The sequence below is a fragment of the Protopterus annectens genome, chromosome 9.part0 (genome assembly GCF_019279795.1).
Source record: "Protopterus annectens isolate FY-2018-M chromosome 9.part0, PAN1.0, whole genome shotgun sequence".
Classification (NCBI taxonomy): Eukaryota; Metazoa; Chordata; order Ceratodontiformes; family Protopteridae; genus Protopterus; species Protopterus annectens.
In genome coordinates this window covers 527353026-527379812 of record NC_056743.1, presented here as the reverse complement: position 1 = coordinate 527379812, position 26787 = coordinate 527353026, and positions in this window count along the sequence as shown.

Genomic DNA, 26787 nt, shown 5'->3' with positions numbered 1-26787 from the left:
CAAATCCCTTCTCCTTTGTATTATGGGTCTGAAGAAGAGGACTCTATTAGTCCAGATTCTCCCTCAGAAAAAAACTATTTTGGGGATACTATTCCTCACATGATAGAATATTTCAAATGGAACTGTTCTCAGGTTTCTCATATTGAAAAGAGGTGTTATGAACTCCTCCAGATGGAGTCTCCCAAACCCTCTGCTGTTCCTCCAGTCTTGGCAGCCCTTTTAGATACATTTTCAGTAGTCTCTGTTGTTCTTGATACTCCACTTTCAGCGCTAAGAAATCTGACAGATTTTACAAAGTTCCTGATTATAAAGTTTTGTACAAATATCCTTCTCCTGATCCTTCTGCAGTGTCTATCTCTTCTGACAAACCTAAACTCTTGCAGTCTAATAAACTACTTCCTTCTGATAAGGATAGTGGAGCTATTGAATATCTAGGCAAAAAGGTCTATACTTCTGCGACCCTGGTTTTTAGGGCTATTAATTACCAGACTCGTATGACCTGGTATGTTTTAACCCTTCTCTGTCAAGCTTATCTGGTACTTTATAACCTCCCTGATACAGAAGGCATGTCTTTGCCCTTTCTTTATTGGGTTCTACCTCTCAAGTGGTATGCTGCTTTATTTATGATGCAGCTGGTGCTTCCTTTATGACTGCTGCATTTTGTTCTGTTTTGAGGCATTACTCTTGTATTAATCTTCATTCTTTACCTTATGATATTAAAGTTTAATTGTTGGATGCTCCTGTTGAGAATAAGAACTTTTCTGGCTCTGCTGCTGCTGAGCTGACCTCAATGAATTGAAACTTATTTTTGTTTTTCCTAAAACCTAAATTTCAGAGGAATTATCCATCCAAATCTGCCTTTGTTCTTAGAAGGTCTTTCCCTCCATCCAGAGGTAAAAAGGATTCTAGTCAGATCCGTCTTGCTAAGTCTACTCGGACTCCTAGTTTTCAGAAGCCTCTTTTTCAAGACAAACCAGGTTCCATCTGATATTCCCTCATCTTTCCCCCGTCCCTTTCCAATTGGTTAAGGGTCACTAAAGACTCTTGGATTTTGTCCCCCATTTGCCAAGGATATTTTATGGTGTGGAAATTCCTTACTCCTTTTCTTGGCATCCGTCAGCCACCTCAGGAACAGCCACCTTTCTTTCCAGAACTGCTTCAGGCCCTTCTTGACTCATAGCACCATTCAGTTTGTGTCGCTTTCTTAAGACGAGAGGTTTTTATTTAAGCATGTTCCTGGTTCACAGGAAGGAAGGCACCTGGAGACCCATTCTGGACCTTTCTCAGCTCAACACCTTTCTAAATGTCCCTTCCTTTTGGATGTTTTCCTTTCAAACCCTGTTCCCTCTTCTTTTACCCCAGATCTTCTGTATCCCTGTATCTCAAGGCTGCTTACCTTCACATTCCCATTCATCCACTTTTCAGGAAGTTTTCATCTTAGTTTCTTCCTTGTATTTTCAGGTGTCTGATTTGCCATTTGGCCTCTCTACTTCCTCAATGGTATTCAGTAAATGCCTCACACCTGTGATAGCCTTCAGTGGGATGAGAGGGCTCACATTTTTCCTTATCTGGACACCTTGCTCATTCAGACTACATTCTCTGAGGTCCTGCTTCAGCACCTCCCATTTGCTATTTGTCTGATATGATGCTTTGGGTTTAGCATAATTTTTCAGAAATCAGTCCTGGTTCCTTTTCAAGATCATGTTGTTCTTGGTTGAAGGATCCAAATCATGCAATGGTGGCATCCCTCCTCAATGCAAGGGCCTCTCTCTAATCACCTTCTGTTAATTTCTTCTTTCTCTGGCTTCAGTCACAGCCCAGGATTTTCTCAGGATTCATGGCTTCCACCATTCCTACGCTGCCTCTAGCCAGGCTCCATATGAGAAAACTGTGGTGGTTCCTCAAGTCCATGTGGTTTCAACACTTTCATCCACTGGATTTCTTAGTTCCTTTATTTCCATGTCTCAAACTTGAGCTTCAGTGGTGGATTCATCAGCTTTTTCTCATACCAGGACTTCCTTTCCAACCTCCAGTCCCATTTCCAAAACTGTCTTCTGATGCCTCTGACGGAGGGTTGGGGCCTCATTCGGTTCCTTCAAGGACTGAGGTCTGTGGCCTCCCCATCAATGATTGGATCACATTAACATGGTTTCTAGAAGGCTCTCTTTTTAGCTCTTCTGGCATCCTTCATATCAGGCTTTCCAGGAAGCCTATTCCATGTTCCTGGATCCTCAATTTTGTTCCTGAAAAATAGAATCAGGCTTGTTTTGAGACTGCAACTTCAGCTTACTTGTAACATTGTACTTGGAAGGCTGTTCTTTTGTCCTTACTTCAGCCAAGAGGGTATCTAAACTCCAGGCTTTTATGGCTGTTCCTCCTTTTTTCATGGGAACACAGGACGTCTCTTCATACTAATCCTTCTTTTATACCCAAGTTGCTCAAGTGAGTTGTCTTTTAATCAATCTATTAATTTGCCCTCCTTTTTTTCATTTCCTGCAGTCTGCTAGTGAGAACGTTCTTCACACCTTGGATTTTTACATAGCTCAGATATTATTTGGAAAGGAGTAAGGCCATTTACAAATCAGCACAACTTTTTGTTTCCTTTCATCCCAAGTCTTTAGTTTTAGCAGTTTCTAAACAAACCATATCCTCTTGGATCTCTAAGGCCATTTCCTTTCGCTGATCCTTTCATGGTAAAATTTTCTACCTCAGTAAAGGCTCACTCTACCAGAGCTTTTGCTTCCTCCAATGCATTTCAAAGGACTGGACACAATTCCATTCTTGAGGCTGCTACTTGGAATTCTGTCCATACTTTCATTATACATTACAACGGTTTACTATCAAAATGTTGAAATTCATTTGGTCTAACGTCCATATGATCGACCCATATGGTCGACACATGAATATTAAGTAGTTCATTTGGTCGACAGGAAGGGCATGCAAATTACCTGTCGACATTATGTTGCAAACAGAACAAGGATTTTCCCTTGTCTGCACTGTTGTACAATCTTGGAGTTGTAATATATAAGTAGCAGGGGGTGTGGGGGGTGCAGCAAAACCACTAGTGTTAGTTTGCACGTGTTTTTCAACCATTTAAATTTAGACATTTTTTTTCGGTATTTTGAACATTCGGTGTAATGACTTTCGACATTATGAACGTCGACCATGTGAATTTCAACATTTTTATAGCTAATCCATTACAAGTTAGGTCTTGTTTCCAGAGCAAGAGCTGGCATTGATAAAGATATCCTGCATCGGTTTCTAGAGGGCTGTTTTGTGCCTTCCTTCTCCAAAATTTCCTCTTGATTTTGTACTCTCTCATATGTAAAGAATACTGCAACAGTGATATGGAATGACATAGTACAGTTGTGCAAAGTCTTAACATAACAGTAGATGTAATTCTCTTCACTGTTGCAGTATTTGCTCCCATCCTCCTCCTGTTTTGCCCTTTTTCGTATGCCTTCCTGGCCAGGGATTTTTTTTCTTTTCTTTTTTTTTCCTCTTTGTGGGTGCATACCCCCCCCCCCCCGTCCCTACTGATAATTTGTTCTTCCTGAGGCTTTTCAGTTCTTTGGTATGTACATCTGTATGTCATCACTCTGCCCTATGCCTTGTGAGAACATCATTCATGAGATGTACAATGTCTGTAAAGTCCAATGGCTTTAGTATACTGGCTGGACGTTGAGCTGCCTTTGGCAGGAGATCCTTTATGTAAACATTATTGCAGCACTGAAGAGGGCATCTACTGTTATGGTAAGATTTTACATGACTGTACTTTCTGCCAATATTTCTGTCTAAAAGTTAAAAGTCAGGTAACAGAATTTTAGTGCAGTGCTTGTGTTTAGTACTCTAGGGTATTTTTGTCTTGTTTGTTTAGTTTTTGAGGAAGGGAAGTGTACTGTGTTATTTACTAGTGAATACTTACCTTCTTCCAGTGTTGCTGAGCCTACTGTACCAGCAGTCAGGTTTCTTCTCTGATGGCATAATATTTATGGTCCTGCTTCTTCCACTCCACTTGTACCTAAAAACAAAAACAAAAAAAAAATGTATTAGCTCCACCTATGGTTAGTGACTCTGGCATGGCCCATAATGATTCCACAGACCACTTACCCAAATACCTTGACTCAGTTTGGTGTAACATTAATGGCCACAATGGGCAAGGGGCTAGACATGCCATCGGAGGCTGTTCCAGTACATGTTACAGCTATGGGAGAGTCAAACTTGTTAGGTACAAAATTTGTTCAGAGAAAGATACCCCTTGCCAGTGATAGTAGGAAGTGCCCTGACTACTTCCTTAGTAGGTACTTTATATTCCTAGAAAAACAAAAGCAAAAAAATTATAGGGCAGATGATATGTGTACAAGTCCGGTATTTATATCTTTTACTGCTGGTCACTTTTATTATTTATTTATTTTATTTTACATTTGTAGACTGGGATAGTCCGACTGGATTCATGTCCATTTTCAGTGGAGGCCCGGGGAGAAAAGCCCACTTAACAAAAACAGAAAAAGGTAATACATTTCAAATGTAAACACAAGATACAAATAGTTAAAATCTGTCAATGTATACATGTTACAGCTCTGGGGAACAATTCTGGGGGACTGTTTGCCTTTTCAGAGTTCTAATGCGAATATGGCCTGGAACAATCTGTTTTCAGATTGATAGGTTTCTACTAGGCTAAAGACCACTGAGCCTTTTACAGGACAAGCCCTGCAGCCCACATTTCTGACCAGTTCTGATTCCCTTGGTGAGTGTGAGCAGGGGCTTGGAAGATGAAACATTTACAAACAGAGGCCTGGTGGGGGATGAAAGAATTACAGGTTGACTTTTTCCATTATAGACATAGGTATCAAACCACGGGTGAATTTCCTATTCCCCATCCAATTGTTCAAATTGCACTTGAATTGGGTTAGGGAGGAATTCTACTAAATATGGATGGGGACCCTGTCCCAGAGATGGGGAAGTGTCTGGGTACATAACTGTCTTCCCACCAGATCCGATTTTTATTGCAGGCAAGATTAAAGTCTTTAGAAGAGGTAATTCTGGTGCTGTTTGTTTTGCATGTATGCAGGAGTTCCATCAGAGTGGGTTTGACAATGCCTTGTATGCTAGGCATAGATTTCCCCTCAGCCTGTAGGAGACAGAATACAGTGATAGTGCTTTGATGTGATCTGCAGTATTCTTTAATTGAGGAACTTATGTGGATGTTCAACTTGATGGATGTGCCTGATTAGGTGTGTACCAAAGGTTGCATTGTACTCTATAGCTCTGATGAATGCCAAATACAATGGAACAATAACCGCATTGGACCTAGATGCCATATATTTGCTTATAAGTTGAACAACATAGAATGATTTCTTCACTACTGTAGACACATAATGGTCAAAGGCTAGATTAATGTCTACTTGTGTCCCCATATCCCTGACTACTGGGTTGACCCATAGGGGTGTGTTGTCAATATAATTGTTACCAGGGGTGGCTGACTTCTCAAATGATACTACTATGCATTTCCAAGCATTTAGTTAGCCCATGGCTTTAACACCAGTTATTTTTCTTTGTTGACCCTTCCTGGAGAATATTAGTGTTAGTGGGTTTTTCTTTTGTCTTCCCCTAATTTGCAATTGTCTGCAAATCTGGTCAGCCAGTGGCCCTTGGCATTGGCCTTGATATCTGAAAAGTAGATGCCAAAAAGAAATCCCAGGACTGGTCCTTGAGAGACTTAACTGGTGATGAGAGACGCTGCAAATATGGACTACCCAGTTCCAACTTCCTGTGTCCTATCTTTTTGCCAGCTGGCTATCTACTAAGTAACTTAAAGGTTTATACTTAACCTCTGAGTGTGTCAAAAATGCCCAAGTTGTGTATTGTGTAATATGCCATTGACAGGTCAAGGTAGGCAGTGTGAACCATTTTGCACTCATCCATTGATTTAGTGACCTCCTTAAAGATGTCTGCCAGGTTAAGTAAGCATGGTCTGACCTTGAAGAAACCAAATTGAGATGGGTCTAGTGTTTGCAGGTTTCCTGTTTCATTACTGATTATTTCCATGGCTTTGCATATGAGAGTAGTGAGATTTATGGGTCTGTGTTTTCCAGGGTGTGTAGACGATCCATCTTTGTGCAGTGGGATAATAGTTGCTGTTCTCCATTTGTGAGGCTCAAAACCAGTTTGGATGCTACAGTTAAAAAGTGATTCCAGATGGCCTGAAAGGTCATGTTTTATGCTATTTAGAAAACAGCCTGCGATATTAGTCAGGGTTCATTGATGCAGTGTTAGCCTTAGAGAAAGCATTAAAGACCTGTTACCTTGGGATAGTAGGGAGAGTTGCATTAGATGGTATTTCCTGGAATTTCCAAGTGGAGGCTGGGAGAGGGAGAGAAGAGTAACGTTAGAGCTGAATTTGATTACCAGATTGCTTACTGTATCCTCTGGCACAGTATAGGTGGCTCCATTAATAATGAGGTTTGTATACAATTGCATATTGCCTTTGATGTTGCAGAAATAACTAAAGAGTACCTTGTAAATTTACCTCAAATTTGGCTTCGGCAGACTATACATGTCCTCTTAGTTCTTTACTTAGTATGATGTGAGGACTTTTATCCTGCTGGGTACTACACTTCCTAACTTGTGCCATGATTTTCGTCCATCTGTTATACAGTCTATTGACATTATGATTTGACTAGGATGACTTGTTTTTTGTGTTAATTCAATGCTAATTCTTGGTGGGTACAGCTGCCTCTATGCAGCTATTAACATGCTTGTATACACTTTCTGTAAACATTTCCATATAGGTCAGAGTGTTCTCAGGGTTTAAGAGGGCTTGAAAATTTTCTAGGTTATCACTGAATAGTAGAAAGTTATCCTTAGAGTAGTTTCTAAATATGCCAGTATTAACTGGCGGGGGGGGGGGGTCTTATTTTTACTTCAAAGGAGACTGTTTTGTGGTCTGACTTCACCAGAGAGGACAATACCTTAGGAGGTGTTCAGTGCTCTCCCATGAGCGCTGGTCAGCATATTGACAGTCTGGTCAATGGAGTATGTGCCCGCATGTTTGATGTCACATATGATTCCCAGTTGATAATGGGGAGTTGGTCACCTGTGAATATTTAATTTGGTTGAATGATGACTTTCCATTAAGCTTAAATGTGCGTTATGAGCTTCCTTGGTTATAGAGGGAGACCTATAGCTCACAAGGAAGCCATATGGGATTTTGCCTATGGTGACTTGAACATGGAGAAGCTCTAGTGCATCATCCTATTTGACCAGCCTTGAGGTGTATTTATATTTATTGTAAATAAAGACACCTCCACCTTTAGTACCTGCCTGTGAGGTAGCTGACTGTGTGGAAGGTGTTACAGCTTTGCACTGTTGGGGTGCTTTGCACAGCTTTAAACCATGTCTCAGTGACTCTACTGATATCAGCATTCTTTGATTTGCTATCTCAGAAGTATTTTTAGTTTGTCATTGCCTAAAAAAGTGGTACGAGGGAGGACAATGTTTTAGCTAGTATTCGAAAGCCTAAAGGGGAGAGAGCTCTGTTGAGTGAAAGCTGGATGTAAAACCGATAGGCCTGCCAAACATGAACTAAGAATTGCCACAGTCTATATGGGTTCACTGACAGCATGAGGTTTGGAAGTGGAGATTAAATATTAATAACTTTTTGGCACCTTTTCATGACGTTATGTAGCAAGTAGTAAAGAAGTCAAGAAAACCTACTACTATGAAGTCTTATGTTGGCAAATGAAACAGATTTTCTAGTTGGTGCCTTGCCAGTCACATGGGTCCAAAAAGGGAAGTAGCACCTCTGGTGTTAACTATTTGTGTGAGCTACTTAAAAATGGTTTGTCATATGCTTACATCAAAATGTGTTTTGCAACCATCTCAGCTCATCCGCATATTTATCGCCTGTTTCTTCTATGTTTGTGATCAAACAGTTTCTAAAAAGAAGTATTGCGCATGAGACCCCGTCACAAGTAAAGTCCTTCTACTTTTCATCTCTCCTTTGTTCGGAAAAGATGTTCTTAGTCCCTTTTAAACCAGCCTTTTGGGTTAATTTCTTTGAAAACTGTTTCACTTTTTGCTGTGACATCTGTAAGATTAGTATACTAGTTGCAGGTTCTTATGGTGGGTGAACCCTTTCTGGTTTTCCATAGGGATAGGGTCATATAAGGCATAATCTATTATTTGTGCTTAAAGATGTATTTGATTTTACCTTGGATCAAGCCATCATTCTCCCAGTTTTCTTCCCATAGCCAAAACAACAAGGTAGAATGTATACTACATACACTGGATGTGCTCAGGCAACTTTGGTACTACTTTGACAGCTCTAAGTCCTTTAGGAAGGCTAAACAGCAATGTGTTACTATACTGGAACTAAGAAAGGCCAGCCTATGTCTACACAGATTATAAGCAGATGGTTGTCCTCTGCTGTTTTTTTTTTTTTGCTCTTCCCAGTATGATACAATTATTCCATGCAAAGTTAAGGCACATTTTAATAGGGCCTTGTCCATTTCAATAGCATACTGGATAGGTGTGGTCTCTCGAAGTATTCTAGAGGCAGCAACTTGATTCTTGTTTGTACCGTCACAAAACACTATAGTTTCTCTACGTGCAGCACAGGCTTTGACAGAATCATTCTGCAGGGGATCCTTGACCCTTATCTGTCTTCCTCCCAGGTAGGCTAAGCTTTGTGAAACTACCCTTAGGCTACTGCTGCAATGAGAATGGTGAACATTGTACAGTTTTGAGAGTCCTACTTTTTCACAACAGCAGAGGTATGAATTTCTTCACTGCTGTAATGGCCACACCCACCCACCAACCCTCTGTGTAGATAGCTGAAATGGCGCACAACATCCTTTGTTACAGTGGTGGTTCTTGTCTGGATTATTTGTATGCTGATCATTAGTTGGTTATTGTTGTCTCAGGATGAATTTACCTACTTTTCTCAGGCCAGTAAAATCTTTCAAATTTCCTGCATTCTGGCTGCTGATATACCACAGCCCTTTTTTGAGGGGGAGTGGTATATCATTAGCAGCCAGAGTGAGTGATGAGAGGAATTAAAACTCAGGCAAGCAGGGTGGGTGCTGTGTCCTTGGCAGGACACTACACAAACACTACTGCAGCAGTGAAGAAACTTGAACATCTACTGTTATGGATAAGTAGGACTTGCACAACTGTACTCTCTCTCATTAGTTTTATAGCATACCTTTTGCAAATGTCCATAGTCTTTTCATATCAAACTTGTACACTTTTCATTTTTAGTGGCAAATCCATAAAATCTTAAATATGATGTGCTTTGTAAACTCAGAATTATTCTCTTGTTTTTTTTTTTTGTCAGTCATTGCAATTATATTTTGAAATATTTAGACTAAAAATTCAGTAAACCATTACCAACCACTGTAAATTGTCACTCAAAACTTCAAAATGCAGTTATTCCATCACCTTTTTCCTAAACGGTTTCCTACGTAGAGTATGTAACTAAATATCCATATCTGTTGTCCAAAGTGTTATACTACAAAATATTAAATTGCCACCTTTGCATTGACGGACAACCCTGAGAAATCTGCTCCATTATTAGCATGCAGTTGTCTGTCAAGTAGTAGTAAATTTGGTTTCTAAAAGAGGCTGGTGTTCTACCCCTCAGTAGGTTGAGGAATGGGGTATAGAACAGAACATATTTACATTACATCACAAGTAAACATAATGCACATTAACACCAGAAACAGGTTAGGGCAAAGTGGTCCGACAAGATTTTTTTTATTTGTTGTTTATTTTATAGACTAACAATGAAATATTTGAGAGTTGGGGTGGATAACATAAGATTCAAAGGGGATTGGGAACTTCAGTCAGGCTTTTAAAGCAATGTTAATGTTATACAAGGCTTTTAAAAGTTGCTTTTTCAAACTATATAATGGCAGTTTTTGTTTTTTGACTGCAGACGTTGCCAAGATGTCAGACAAAGTGTGGTATTATCTTCCTTCTTGTTACAATTGTTTAGTGTCTTGATGTGTCAGTTATTACCATGCTCCTTTGAGTAAGAAATCTTATCCATACATTGTATGTTACCCTACGATGTACCCTTCTCATGAACAAACTTAACTATATACGTTTTGTCAATTTCCCTATTAAAAGACACCCCCTTTTGTAGTGAATGATGAAGAATGGGCCAATGCTTAGAACTTTGTTGCTCAGTTAGTTGCGGTACAGACTTAGCGACCAGCAAATCCAGAAAAAAAAACACTCATAAAAATACAATGTTGTTTGATGGAAGTTAACCTGCATACTGACCACAAAACACCAAAAGACAATTGCTCAAACTTTATCATCTGTACAGGAACAAAATTGTCTTGTTCTGACTTTCTAGAATACTTTACCAACCATGCCTAGAAAAACAAAAATGTTCCCCAAACCACGCCCCCACCACCTTTCAAGCAACCTTCTACTTTAAATATATTCAGTATAAAGAAGTTACTACCCCTACTAAAAAGATCTTAATTTTCAATTCTACTTGGTTCAGACAATCAAAATCTTTTTTTCCTTTATCACTGTGGAGACACCCTCACCCTTCCGATCATTCACATCTGTAGCCTATGTCTTGCCAAAAAAATACCTCAGATTTTAAAAACTGTTCTTACTAAACCACCTCCAAGACAAATCAACCCCAAAGTCCCCTGTCATTTCCAATCTTTATCAGTCCTCCCAATTATAGGAGAAATCCTGGAAAACTGTTTACTTATCTCAGTATATCTAACAGAAACACGTTCCATCACTACAGCTATCGTGGCTTCTGCCCAGGATGAAGTACTGTGACCGCCTTTGGTACCAAACTAATGATATGATACTTAATAATGACAAAAACACTGTTCGTAGACTTCACACAAAAAAAAAACTCCTTAGCTCGTCTGACTTGTTATCCAGTCTTTTACCAGAAGACCCCAACTCGGCAGGCACAACCCTGATGCAAACACCCCATGTTCAAAAAATTATTGTCCTAAACAAAAGATCTCATTGGCCACTCCCTTTATTTTAGCAAAGATACAGAACCTGAGATTAGTTTAGATGCTTCAACCTAGTTTCAAGACTTACCTGCAAACAGAGACTTTAAAATCAATTCAGTGATCATACTCTGATTCAGCTTGGTCAGACTCTTAACTTATATATGCTCATTGAAAAAAAAAAGTTTTCCCAAAATCACCTCCTTCCCTTCCTCTTCTCCTGGTCCACAGAAATCTCTCCTTGTCTAACTCCACCAACCAGAACTGTCAAAGTCAAGGCAGTCCTCTTACCCCACCTTGAATTTTGTATTGACATTATTGCTACCATCTCCAAGAAAAAAAATAAACACTTCTGCCCTGCAAACTACCACTGTACCTCCTCCTCTAGGAACCAGGTTACCTCACCACTTAATAACCAGTAAGTTTTTAATGTCCTTCACTTTCTACTTGACTTCTGAATTTCATCTACTCCTGGCCTGTAATGTCATTACTATTCTGTAAGTGCATTATAACATGTTATTCATTTACTCCTCCTGCACTACATTAAATACAAACAATTCAGGCATTTCCTTTTAACTCTTGTTTCTCAAAATTATGTATAATGCATGTTTGTGTGTTATCTCTCTTACTGGCTTTGCATTTGGTGTCATTTTTTCACCTGGGCATTATTTTTTTGTAATTGGTCAGCTTTGATAAATGTACCATCCCGATAAACAAACACAAGTAAAATAAATTAAAAAAAGAAAAAAAGAAAAATGAAGGGAACGGAGCATACACTTGCATAATTTCATATATTGATAATTTATCATGTACTTCTTTAGTGTCTTTTATAATATTATTTATTTATTTGATATTTGTTGACCAGGAAAGTCCAAATGAGCAAGATCCCTTTTTCACTGAAGGCTCAGGGAGAGAAACTCCATGTCATAATACATTTTAAAATACAGTAAATAACATATTTAAAGAACTCCTCATAGTTAAACATAATTAGAGAACATTACTGAGTACTGCAGTGGTGGTGCTGTGGTGGCGTTGTCGCCTCACAGTAAGACGTCCTGTTCGATTCTCAGCTAGAGCGTCTTCTGTGTGGAGACATGCGTGAATGGGCGTACTTTCGCTGAAGATTTTGTGTCAGGGCTGGCAACTCGGCACATAAAAATCTACTGCCAACCATTAGCGGACCAGAGTTCTGCTGTGGTGACCCCTAATCGGGAAAAGCCAAAAGATGCAACAAGAGAACATTACTGAGTACAATGAAAGTGATAAACAGCTGGTAACAAAAATGTGGCTATTTAAAGTATACAGAGTTATTACAGATTAAAAGTCTGAATACATTCTAAGATACTATTCTAAGATACAGTTCTATATACAGTAAATGAAGAGTAGGAAAGAGTGGGACTTGTCATTACAGGGGGGGGGGGGTAGAAAGCAGGTGCACAAGTTGATAGGAACTAAGAGGAAGGAGAAAGTGGGAGGAAACCAGGAGGAGTTGGGATGAAAGTTTGTGAGGTCAGAGAGTGAATGATAGCAGGGGTAGGTGAGTGGAGGAAATTCAAGAAAGGTTTTTACATTGACATGTCCAAGTGTTAGGCAAGTGTTCCTTGAGGTTTTTTTTAATACTGGCGTGTTCGTTATTTCTCTGAGGAGTGAGGGATGCTAGTTCCAGGAAAGGGCTGGAGAGTAGCTATATAGAATTTGGCCAGTAGATTTTTTGGCCTTGTGTGTGTGTGTGTGTGTGTGTGTGTGTGTGTGTGTGTGTGTGTGTATATATATATATATATATATATATATATATATATATATATATATATATATATATATATATATATCTATATATATATATATATATATATATATATATATATATATATATATATATATATATATATATATATATATATATGAGACTTTAATTGGCATTCCTAAGGTTTCTGGCTGGTGTATATAGAGATATGATAGAAGAAATGTTGGGGCAGAAGGAGGGTTTATTGAGAATGGAATGAATGACTAGTAATTGTGAAAAGAGAAGTTGGTTAGGGACCTCTATCCATTTTAAGGTATTGCTGGATTGACATGTTGCAAGTTTGAGGGTTGATTAGCAGAAAACTTGGCAATTTTGTTGTCGGTGGTTTCCATCTTAGTGAGTAGAGAGGACTGGATTTTAAGATTTGGGAGCCATAGAGGAGGCTAGGGAGCAGGTAGGCATGAGCAAGTGTTATTTGAGACTCCTTCATAAGGTCCAAGTTTTTAGTGAGTATTTTTAATACAGTTGTGAACATGATCAAATCAAATTTGAGTTGGTCATATACAATGTGAGAATCTACAATGACAATAGTATTGTTGAGTGAAGTTATAGTGAAGGCGGTTTTAGACTGGATGAGAGATTTCTGTAGGAATAGAAATAGTTTAGTCTTTTTAGCATTTACTATAGGATTTAGTATAAGTTGGTTGTTGGAGATCCTGTTTCAGTAGAGTTAAATGAGTTTTGAGTGAGGGTGTGTAGGTCAGAGAGAGTATCTGAGATGGAGATAATAGTGAAGTCGTCCGCATACTGGATGAGAGAAGAGTGTGAGGGCAGGATATGTATAGGTCGTTAGTAAAGATATTAAACAGTAATATATCAAAGATTGATCCTTGAAACTCCCATAGTGATAAGGAGGAAGAGAGATTGTGTAGAGAGCTATTTGACAAATTGTAGTCTGTTTGAGAGGAAGCTGGAGAACCAGTAGATGGCAGAGGTAGAAAGGTTAAGGTTGGAGAGTTTGGTGAAGAGAAAGTGGTGAGAGACAGTGTTGAAGGCTTTAGAGAGATCTAGAAATAGGAAATGTTTGTTTTGGTCTCTGGCAAGGGATGCTGAGTAAAAGAAATAAGGGAAGTTGAGGTGCTGTGGTTGGAGAGGAAGCCATGTTGGGTGGGGGTGAGTAGGTTTTCTTGGAGTAGATAGCCCATTAGATGCTTGTGTACACCTTTTTTTAGAATTTTTGAGAGTGGGGACAATATTGCTGTAGGCTGGTAATTTGATAGGTCTGTAGAATTACCATCCTTGTGAATAGATATGGTGAAGATTTTTTTCCAAAGTGCGGGAACTGTGGTTTCAGATATAGAGTGGTTAATAAAGATAGAGACAGGGTGAGCAATGGAGTATGCAGTTAGTTTAAGGACTATTGGAAGTAGATTATCAACAGAAGAAGAGCATGGTTTAAACTTAAGTAGGAGCCTTTGTATGTGGCACATGGGAGTAGGTTTTAAAGAGGAGGAGGAGTTTGAGTTAGAGGTGGAGATGGGGAAGTTAGGTTTGGTAGAATTGGATGTTTCCTTTAGTTTACTGATAGTGTCAATGAAATAAGAGTTTAGTATGGTGGTTGTTTCTAGAGGAAGTGTTGTTTGGACAGGGGTTAGGAAATTTGGTTGATAGTGTTCCAGAATGTTTTGGGGTTGCTGAGCTGAGTTAACTGGAGTTTTGTGTTAACATTTTTCTTATCAATATTGACTTTTTTTTAGTAAGGTTTCAAAGTGGTTTATAGGTTTGAAGGTGGGGGGAGGGGAGGTAGTATTAGTCCAGAGTTTCCAGGCATTGTTTCTTTTGTGTATGAGAGTACATGTGGATTGGGATAGCCAGGGAGAGCAGAGAGCTTTTATTCTCTTGACTGTTAGGGGGGTGATGCAGTTGAGTTTGTTCAGAAAAATAGAGCTAAATTTTTGTACAGCTTCATCAAGGGGAAGGTAAGAAAAGAAAGTCCAATTAATAGAAGAGAACATGTTGTTGAATAGTTCAGGGTGCAAGTTAAAGAGGTTGTTGCAGTTTAGACATTTGGGAGTCCTCTGATGGTGAGGGGGGATCTTTGAATGCTAATAGGAGAGTGGCCATTAATGGAGTCTGGTAGAGATGCAAGAAGATGGTAGAGAGGTAAGGGTTGGAAACTAGTATCCAGTGAATTATAGTATTAGATTTGGTTGGCTTATCAAAGTCAGTGGGAGTTGAAGTAAATTGGGTGAATCCATGTGGGTTGATAAAAGAGCTTGGTGAGTTGGAGGTTAGAGATAGTCAATGTTAACATCACCTAGAAGAGTAGTTTTGTTGGGAATGTTGTGGGAGAGAAAATGCTCTAATAAAGTAATATTGTCTCCAACAGGTATGTTGATAGCAATAGTAAGAGCTTTGTGGTCATTGAGTTTGCAGTTAGCAGCTACAAATTCTACAGGGTGAAGTATGGGGGGAGGTTTGGATAGAGGGGACAAATTCAGGTGGTAGCCAAAGCCTTGAACTTTATTATTCCCCATGTCCAAAATGGCTATTATACTGTTCATTTCACACTATTATGAATAAATTTGCTTCTTTTACCTAACACTTCTAAGTATGCCCCTAAAACAATTGTAGCTTGTGGGTTTATAATCAGTTTTTCTGTGTCCTTTCCTTGATCTAGTTGTTAACTACTTTCAACATTCAAACACCCTGTGCCATGTCTGAAAATACTATATGTTCAGAGGTTCATTTGTATATACTAGGCTAATGACCACCAAGGCCTTTATAAGCTTAGCTGTACAACCCAATCCATTTGTGACCCGTTTGTGTCATGGTCATTTATTAGGAGGAAATATGTTATGCAGGAAGTTTCTAAAGGTTATATTGGGAGGGGGTATGTTTGGGAATGGTTCCTGTCTACTACTATCTAGCTTCCTCCCCTTTGCTTGGAAGAGGATTGTTGTGTTCCATTGATCTCAAGGTTATGAGCCCAGCACACATCTGCTGCATCACCCTGTAACTTGAGGTCAGAATTAAACTCTGTACTTAGCATCTGTGACGTTAAAACTTAAACCATCATGCCAAATCCCCCTTCCCCACAAGCAAATGTCTTGACTTCCCTATACATTACTGGCTTAAAGTGAAAAGGAATTTCAGAATTCAATTTTCTGTTTAAAAAATGCATCTAGTATGGGAAATGTGAATAGAAAGTAAAAATATAATGAAATTAATTAAAGTCTATTTCCTACACTAGTTTTATGATCTCTACCAAGTAATGGCCATATAACTACATGACCAAAGAATATTTATCACCTTCCAGTTTACTTCCTCTTTTCCAGCATAAGAAGAATTATGATAGATATGTTTTAGCGGCTAGATGAGGATGTTTTGGTACAACAAATTCTACACAAAAATGTGCCACTTGGAGTTAATAGCCAAGTAAGTGAATGCATAAAGCTATCATTTGCTTTAAGATCCATACAAAACTTTGCCCATTATACTCGTAACAACTTTAATTTGAGAGGATGTGTCCCTTGTAATTATAACTGTTCTTTGATATCCTGATGTGTCCATAGAAACTTCATTTTACATCTCTGTAGCACAGTTTAAAAACAAATTTTCAGATAACAGAAGCATTTTATTGGACATCAAATTGTATTCTTAGGTTTTTGAATGAGCCCAGTCCTCCTTTGCAGAAGACCCTATACCCTTGGAGCAAGTGCCATTGCAAAGCTATACTTGTAAGTCCAGGGGAATAATCACAATGTTAGATGGGACCTATGCCCTACAGTACATATAGTTCTTACTAAAAGTTTCAGGGAATTATACAATAGGTAGACAAAGATACTGCTACCATGTAATTTCTTTTTCAGTATACAAAATTGCATTATACTCTGGTTCCATTAGGTAAAGGTAAATTAATTAATTTCATTATGTAGAATGTAGTACCTAACTAGAGTATATCTACACTGAACTGGAGTTATATCAGAAGAAAAAGTCATGGGTAACCTTTTCTGTCGATTTAAAGATACTGTCACCAAACCTCCCTGCACTGATTATGACAACATGGCCATGCTAAATTCAGTGTTAAGGTCCAGTTCAGTCTTTGAGTGAAATGACAGTTGTAGGTACATTGTGTGCTCAAAATGTAAATATGGGTCTCTGTACATTTGCTCAGACATCAAATAAGAACTGAGATATGGGCAGCTATGTATAAGAAATAAATCCACAATATTGCCAGCATTTATAGTATTAGTTTGTCTTGTTGCATATGGCACATCATAGACAGGAAATTAAGGCAATGTTAGATATTTCAGAATATTACTCTTATGCTGTATTATATTAGGTTGTGTTTCACAGATGTCTTTTTTCAGGGTTAAGACTGCACTAATTGTCCAGAGCATAATGATTATTGAGTTGTTGCTGCATGTTGTAATATCAAGTTAAAACAGATAAATAATTTAGCAGAAAAGTGATATTTTCTGATTTTTTAAAAAAATAAGTCACCACCAAAGGTGTTTGTACTAAATAAAAAAAATACAGCCAATCCAACATTAGTTTTGATCAGTATTTAAGTCCCAAAGTGTAGAATTTCATTCTTAAATAAAACAATTAACCAAGCCATCAAGCATAATTTAATGAATGTTTTGCTAAGAATTGTTAAAAGGAGACTGTTAAATGTTATGTTAAAGATAAGTAGCGTGTATAGGAGTTTTATTTGCATTCATATTGACAATCTGGCTTTTCATTACACATCTGACCTCTTTGGCGTGAAGAGTGCAATATTTATGAAAAATTTATCTCTCTCAGTTTGCTGTTGTATAATAAATAAAACTTTATGTATTTCCATAGGATGATAATCTCTCCAACTACGTTTGTTAGACCCTCCAATTTAGACTTAAATATAATGGCACTTGAACAGCTTACATGATTCTGTATCAGAGTGTTGTGACACACTTTCCTAAGAAATCTGATATATATTTTTAAGTAGTTTCAGATCTATAGGTCTGTATTGCTATGGACCAACCATATGCCTACACAGTAATTAGGCTATTCAAATTGTTGCTTTTCATTTCACAGCAGTCACATAAAAGGATCACTGCCCCCCCCCCCTCACCCCAACCCCCAGCAGATCATCTCAGTTGATAAAATGAAATATTTGTGTGTTATGAAGACACCAACTTAAATAATTATTTCTGAGAAAAAGTGCTATTTTCTGACATTTTAAATATTATAAAATATATATATATATATATATATATATATATATATATATATATATATATATATATATATATATATATATATATATATATATATATTTATATGTGTATATAAACTGATATTCACACATTTATGCTATTGTTATTACCTTAACAAATTAGTTTGATCATGATGTTTAGCCAGTAAAACTAAATATTGAAAGGTTCCTTGTTTTGGAATTAAAAAAAAAAAAATGTAAAGCGATAGAGAGAGCAACATTTATAGGTATGATCAATTTAAGAACCTACAGATAAACCAAAACCAAAGCACCAGAAAGTACTGTGACTCACACCAACTGTTTATTGACAAGGAATACATGCTTTCATCAAGTTAATTGATAGACTTCTTCAGAATCAAAGAAGCCTTGTGACAACTTGAGTTGAAAGCATGTATGCCACCGGGCTTAAATGAGCATATTTCAATCACTGGTATTTTAAAACTTATCTTATAAAGTTTGAATTTAATTTTGTTCTCAACTCTTAGAGTAGTATGTATATATTATATATATATATTTTTTTTATTATTAAGAGTCAACATTTAAACGTCTGTTTTTATTAAATATATATGGTTCTTATTGGTAATTGGTGCATATGGTCATGTGATTTTATGAGGAGGGATATTTAAATTGTTTTCACTGACGTTTTTATTTGATTCTGAAGAAGTCTATGAATTAACTTGAAAGGGTGTAATCCTTGTCAATAAATAGTTGTGTGAGGAATAATACTTTCTGGTGCTTTGGTTTTGGTCTATGATCAAATTAAGTTCAGAATAGCCATTAGGAATTTTAATACTGCACCATTTTCAAATAAGTGTGTCTGTCAGATCCCTTTAGAGAAGGGAATACAGTTTAAAAACATATTAATAAGATGCTGTAATTTCTGACTTAAAAATATGTGCATCTGAAGAAAGTAAGACTATTCTGCTAAATGTGAGATGTAAAAATTACATTGATTTTTTTTGTAAACATTCAGAATTCAACTTATCTTTTGCTTGTGAATCTTTGTTATTCCATGATTTGTTTTATAATGCATTAAATCATTCAGAAGACCATCCTTTTATATGTGAAGAATAAAAATATTAAAATCAGTAATAAGTACATAGCCTTCTGGAAAAAAGTCACTGTATGTAGGGTTTTACTTACATTCACATTGACAGTCTGGCTTTGGAGATAGAAGCATTTTTAACTTGAAATGCAGTGAAACTGATGGAAAATGTTTCTGTATTGTAAGACATTATACAGTTGCATAACAGATATGGAAATTTGAAGAAAAATTAGAGTAAAACAATCTAATTAAAATGTCCTTTATATTTCTTTGCTTAAATTAAAATCATCTCTGCAAGTAAACATAGCTAATTTGAAACAAATTCACGTAATAAAGCATTTAAGTTGCCTGCAGAGCAGAATTAATATAACTAAAATATCTGAATTATATTCATGTTATTCATTTACTAATTATGTGCTTAATCCTGTACAAGGCCATGGAGGACTGTGGGATTATTTTGCGCCTCAGTGGGAATAAGGTATAGAATTTATCCTGAATAAAAGTGCACATACTTACAGACAACTGGGAGCATTACCATCTTCATTATGGCACATCTTTGTAATGAGGGTGAAGACTGGAGTACCCCAGGTGAAAACATGACCTGCAAATCAATTTTCAAATGAAATATCATATGTAATTTTTAGACATTCTGGATATGATCTGGTTTCAATATGACCCTTAATTTGATTAAGATGGTAATCTAATGATGAGTGAAATGAGAAATAAAGTGAAATTGCTTTTATATGAGTGATAGAATGCTTTCTCCAGACCGATCTTGTACGTGTAAATAGTCTATTACTTATTTTGTTAATCTTTCCAATAGCTAGGGGACCAGTACATTTTAAATAGTGTATTAAAATGCATTCATTTGTTGGGTAATAGAGTAATAAGGGGTAAGCAACCTTTTTTTTCTAAGTAGAGCATCAAAAATCACTTGTACACTTGCAAGATCTTATTGCCTTCCAGACAAAATATATGGAAGACGCTTGAATAAGCACATATATTTTCAATAAATTGACTGTATGCGTCATTAGCTGCAGTCAACAGATAAACTCAGGCGTTTAAGAAAGTGTCAGAAAAGTAAAATATAAGGGTATTATATCGTTGATCCCAGTTGGAATATCAGGTAAAATGTACTTTAATGCCACTTTTCACCTGTAATACATGCTGTTGCCAAGCCAGAAGTAATACATTGAGGAAGGTAATACTCCTTCTAAACAAAGATCTTTTAGTCCCACCAATAAAAAGATTTTTGGAAACTTTGAATTAGTATCTACATTATGATTTCACCTGCTCCATACATTTACCCTCTTTTCCATGAAACTCTACTACTACTAGACATTTCTCTTTAAGCACAGCCTAGAACTTCTTTTGCATATATTTTGAATATCCTCCTCAATCTACGCATCATTAATACTAATGAATATTTTGTTACCTTAATACTGCTTGATCCTTTGTTATCTCTGTCTGGCTGAATTAGTTTGTGTGTGTAGCCTTGCATATCTTGCTCTGTGCTTTAAATTCTCATGGAATGCGTGTTACTGCATAGCATGTTTATAGAATGTCTGTTACTATTTAGTAGTAAATTGTTTTGAACATTTTTTTTCCACAACCCCACACTAAAAAGGGCTTGTGCATGGCCCAGTTGACTTTTATCTGACTGGATTACATGAAAGGATCCTAAAATGATATGAAGTTATATGTAGCTCATGGACCATCTACTAGGCTTTTGTTTTTTGCCAAAACCGTGTTTTTATCTTGCATGGAAGTAAAGAATGCTTAACCAATTTGAAAGCATATTCCAGACAAAGATGACTGTAGTGAAGTGTTTTTTCTTCCATATTTGGGTAAATGCATTAAAGTCAGTTACACAATGCATATGGCTGCATGAACACTGAAGTTACATTTAAGCCTAGCTGTGTATGGGTGAGAAAAAATGTATTTAAAGAAGTGCTTGATTATCTTATTATGTACCACTTTCCCTAAATTTTTTCTAAATAGCTCCAAACAGGAAATTAGTTGGAAATCATTAACTTTACGGGGGGGGGGGGCATCTTTTTAGAATAAGCATGATAGTTGGGAGTTTAGCAGAAGTGGGACCATAAAAGTAAGCAATGAAATATTGATAATGATGGGAATGGGATTAGCAATAATAGGTTCTGCAAAAGTGGAATAAAGCTCAGTGTTAGCCCAAAGCAATTTATTCTACAGATCTTTTAGTAATGTTTAGACAACTTGTACTGATAAATCCCTAAAATGGAAGATATTATCCATCATTATATTATCCGGTTTAATTTTAGTAACCATGCTGCTACATAAACAGGATCCTATGAGCTGGGAAATGTGACTTTGAAGAAGATAAAGGCAGCTACTATTATTTGAACGAGTATTAATAAGGTTTACTACTGCTTTAACATACAGATATATGAGGTACCTGCAACATCCCTAACTACTACTACTACTTTCGGCTTTTCCTGGTTAGGGGTTGCCGCAGTGGATCACCTGTCCGCTCATGATTGGCAGTAGAGTTTTACTGTGTCAAGTTGCCAGCCTGGCACCCAACCTTCCACGGAAGACACACACACTCACACCTAGGGCAAATTTAGTGTGTCCAATCCACCTACAGCATGTCTTTGGGATGTGGGAGGAAACCGGACACCCGGAGGAAACCCATGTGACCACAGGGAGGACATATGCAGATTCCACACAGAAAGCACCCCAGCCTAGGATCAAACCAGAGAACCACTTGCTGTAAGGCAACAACGCTAACTACTGCACCACCATGTCCGCCCCACCTGCAACGTTCCTAACTAATACATAAAATTCCTGAATAGTCTGGCCTATCTTTTGTATGGAATTTTGATTTCAGTGTTTGCAATTCTTTTCTCACCTCACTGTCTGCCATTATTTTGAGGAACAAAACTCGCACAATTTTTTTTCTCATCAGAAATATGTGATTAGTGACCAAGTTGTAATGCTTGTGTACATTCATGTTGAGAAGCAACTTTTCATAAGCCAAAGCATGTAAGTCCTCATTTCATCTCATGTTAAATACCAACCAAATATAATTTATCTATTTTGCCATTGAATCAAAGCTGTCCAAATTGCTTGTCTCAGCCAAAATAGATTCTAATCTAGCATTTGTCTATTAAGTAATTTATTTAGCCATTCACATAACTAGGGTTTCACATTGGTTAGCACCATATTTAGTCTTATATTTTTTACATATCTGTTCACTGTTTAAGCCCAGTGGACACACTTGCTCCTTTTCATAAGCAACCAGTGAGCAATATTTGCTTACAGGCAAAATGCTAGTGGAAGGAATCAAACCCTGTATAATGGGCTTAGACAACCATGCATTACCCGCTCAGTCCTCTGCACTATCTGCCAGCATCCTGTTTCAGAAATGTTCTTCTGTTACTCTCTGAAGCTAGAAACAGTATAACAATTGGTGTAATTGTGCTTGTCCTGGATTATGGACTCCCACTTACTTCAGCAAGAGTTTATCAAAACTACCACAGATTTCAAATGCTACTACACAAAACTTGGAGAGTTATGATTTACTCTCTTTAGTTAGAAATTATATTAGTCAGTTTTACAAACATCTTTGTTTTACTCATACTTTCACTTCCCATTATATTTCTCATCTTCTAGTTTATTTTATTTATCTGACATTTGTTTACCAAGAAAGTCCGAATGGGCCAGAAAGAGTCTACTTTTAGTGAAGGACCAAGCAGAAAAGCTCCACAATCACAATATATCAAAAATCAAGTACAGATATTTTAAAACACAAATATCGTGTTACATTACAAAACATCAAGTACAAATATTTCAAATAAATTGTTACAGTACAAAAGATAACAGTAAAAAAATGTAATGAGAAAAGCGTAGAACGTATGTTTCATATTAGAGTGCCATGAAAAACAATAACATGAGTTAGAGAAAGTAAAACTCAGTAGTCATATTATTTGTTAGATTAGTATGTGATAAATGAGACCTGAGACATTTCTAATAAAATATTTAAAGAGGTATTAGAGATTACATGATTAGAGACAGTGAGGTGAAATTGAGTGCTGTCTTAGTATGGTTATTGAATGAAGAAGGATGGAAGAAGGCTGGAGAGGAGATTATAATAAGAGTGCAGAGTAGGGTGTCTTATGCTACCTTAGGTGAGTAGGGAGGAAAGAGAAAGAGGATGAGGAAAGGCCTACAGAAATGAAATCAATAAGGTAAGGTAGTGGGAAAGCAAACAAGGAATGAAGTAGGAGGCTGGAGAGCGTGGTGACTCTGATCTAGTTTGAAGGGAGTAACTGAAGTATAAGAGGTTCAGCCAGGAATGGCACAGGCGCAGGTTCAAGACTTTGTAAGTTATTCCTTTAGGGAGCCTTTAAAGGCATATAGGTTAGAAATAGTTCTGGTGGTTAGAGGTAAGGAGTTTCATTATTTTGCTACTCAGTATGAGTATAGACTTTGTTCAGGAAATGTATTCGGTTTATTTATGGTGCAAAGTTGTTTGTCTTCTAATCTAAGAGTTCTTTTTGGAAAATATATGTTGATTAAAGGGTAACAGCTAGCAAGGCTAATGGTTTGTGTATGATTTTATGCATTGTTACAAGCTGAATGTAAGAGAAGTGGATGGGGAGGTCTAGCTAGCTAAAAGTATGTAGAGCTTTATAAGTGATGGGTAAACAAGGATAAAATTAGCAGCAAACTTGACAATTTTGTTGTAGCAGCTTTCAAGTTTATTTTTTATGTACAATTGTAAATTAGTTAAAATTGGTGATTCACAAAGTAGGGAGGACAGAAGGTAGGTTTTGGCTAGAGTAATTATTTGTGGATGTGCTGAGAAAATTAATGTTTCTATGTAGTTTTTGATGGGTTTTCTTGATATTGCTTTGTATGTGGAGGCCACATTTAAGATCATCATCTACTTTGACTGCTAATAGTTTAGTATGGTGGACTAATTCTATTTCAGTGCCATTTGCCAAAAAGGTTTTGAAAGATGCTTACTTAGGGTGTGCAGTTTTGGGGAAAAGAGGAGAGGTTTTTTTTTTTTTTGGGGGGGGGGTTGAGTAGGAGTTGTGCTGCTGTAAGCCAGGTTTCAATGGCGATGACAGCTCATTGACTGATTACAGGTGAGTTAAGGTGTTTGAAGATGGTAAAGTCATCTGCATTTTGAATCAAGGTACCATCACAAAAAGATGAATGTAGCTTGTTGATAAATATTGAATAGTAGAGGGTCAAGGATGGATCCTTGTGGGACTCCTGTGGAAGTGGAAAGGTAAGCAGAAGGTAGATCCTTTCCATTTTGCATTTTGCTGCCTGTTGGCAAGGTAGCTAGAGTACCATTGAATAGATGGAGATACTAAACCCAGTGTTTAAAGTTGATTGAGGAGTTTACTGTGGAAGACCATGTCAAAGACTTTTGATAGATCTAGAAATACTGCAGATAAAAGTTTATTAAAGTTGCAAGCTTTATTGACAAGTGTCTGCAAATGATAGTAATGTAGCAGAGATAGTATGGTCTGGCTGAAATCCATGTTGTGTATTCGTGATTACCTTGTTTTGTAAGAGACATAGGAGAAATTGTTGATGTATACATCTTTCAAGGAATTTAGACAGAGGAAGACTGGATGGCTATGGGATAGAAGTTTGTAATGTGAGTGGAATGGTTTGAAATTATTTTGAAAAATGAAGTTAATAGTGTGGTGGTTGATTTTCTTAGTTTCACTATTTGCACATTTTTCTTTCAATAACTCCCACCCACAACATAATGTCATGGTAGGTATTGGTCAGTATTTTTCATATTATTACAATGCATTATGGGTTAGCAGAAACAGCTTATCTGCTTGTAGGAAGAGATACTTATTTACAATATGGTTTCACTGCTACATAACTGTTAATTTTAAATGTGAGGTGCTTGACATGCAAGAAATAGCTGATAAATTGACTTAGTAGGAGGTAATAAATTACACTCGATGAGTATCACACTACAGTTTGTATGCATAATATTCAAAACCATGCCTGTGTGTCATGCATGCTGTGTGTGTATTTGCAAAACATATTATACAATTGCAGTCTACCTCTGCTGCCATCCTGACATGGATGTACCTGTATTAAAACACAACCAGCATTTGTGTAGTCTCCTACAGTCCTTATGTTCAGTGCTGCTTTATAGAAATCTGGTGATGATGGTGCTAGCACTGTACCCCATCCTGCAAGTTGCATCAGTGTGGGTCCATCTCAATGTAAGGGTTCACTCTTTTAATAATAATCTCAGAACCATTATCCCCATGTAGGAACATCTAATCTTCATATATCTGTCAGCCTGGTACTCCCAGTTGCCTCTGTGTCCAGCCTTTCAGCTGTAGTGGAATGTAACTTTGCCTTGGCAAGGTGTAACATACAACACTGCTCTAATCTGCAATTACATGCTCCATGATATTTGTCATTGACCAGTGTCTGTCGCATCTGGTCTATAAAAGGCTGATCACTGCCTACTCCCCCAAACTGTGACATCCATATACCCTAAGTAACTGCTGCAGAACATAATTTTCAGCAAGGCTAACATTTTTCAGCTTCTGCCATCCACATTGTCATCCTGTCATGCAGATACAAACACATTAAATAGGCTTTTAAACTGTGTACAGTAGTCTATTTATACCAGCCAGAAAGTCATAACTAGTTCTTGGTTTAAGCTTTTAGGGAGCATGATCTATCTATCTATCTATCTATCTATCTATCTATCTATCTATCTATCTATCTATCTATCTGCATCTCTCTCCTTTGCTGCCCTGGAGACCTGAAATGCTATCTGTAGGACTACAGGAAATGTAACCATGGTATTAGGGAACTCCTACTCTCTCTCTGTAGGTGCTGTGGGATCTTTAAATGCACCTGAGCTATCACCTACTCAAGCAGATGGGACCTTGGTTTAACATCACATCTAAAGGATGACACACTCAGGGGTGCAACACTCATCCAATACTGCACTGCAGTGTCAGTAACCCAGTCACCTAGTGTCTGAATAGAACCACAGCCTTCTGGTCTTCTAGCAGTAAAGTAAAGTGTGCTACCTGTTGTACAACTGACACTGCAATCATCAGTAATTGTCATTTGGTTGGGGGGGGTGCAAGTGCAGGACCACTGTTCAATTAAGGTGATGTTGCAGCTTCTTAAATTAACATATTAGCTTTGTGCGTGTAGGAGCTGTAGCAAGGAGCTTGCAGAATCTCTATGCTACAGCTTAGAGTTTGAGTTGATTTTTTTCCTTAGTGAGAATACCTAAAGCCAGTGTACTTGCCAACAGTATACTGGCTTTAAGTATTCTCACTAAGGAATGTGTAATGTTAGGGATATATCCCTACTTCCAATATTCTCTGTCTGTTTGATAAATGGGAATTGCTACTGATATATCCTTACCACAGTGTTAGGGGTATATATGTAGACAGATATTTGCTTTACTCCACTCCATAGGCTAGGCCACAAGATCAGCATAAGTGTGACAAGCATAGAAAGTGACAGGCTGCTGTATTATTAAGGGCTATTTTGTTGACAGTGTAATCTACAAATAAATCACGCATGCAAATGCATATATTCCTGGTTTTAGCCTTTTGTAATGTGAATTTCAATACGAATTTGCACACCCTTAGAAAAGCAGACGCACTGCTTATCACAGTCTTCACACTGACTATAGATAAAATTAATGTTTTTGTTCCTCTTATTCATGTTACCCAAATATGAA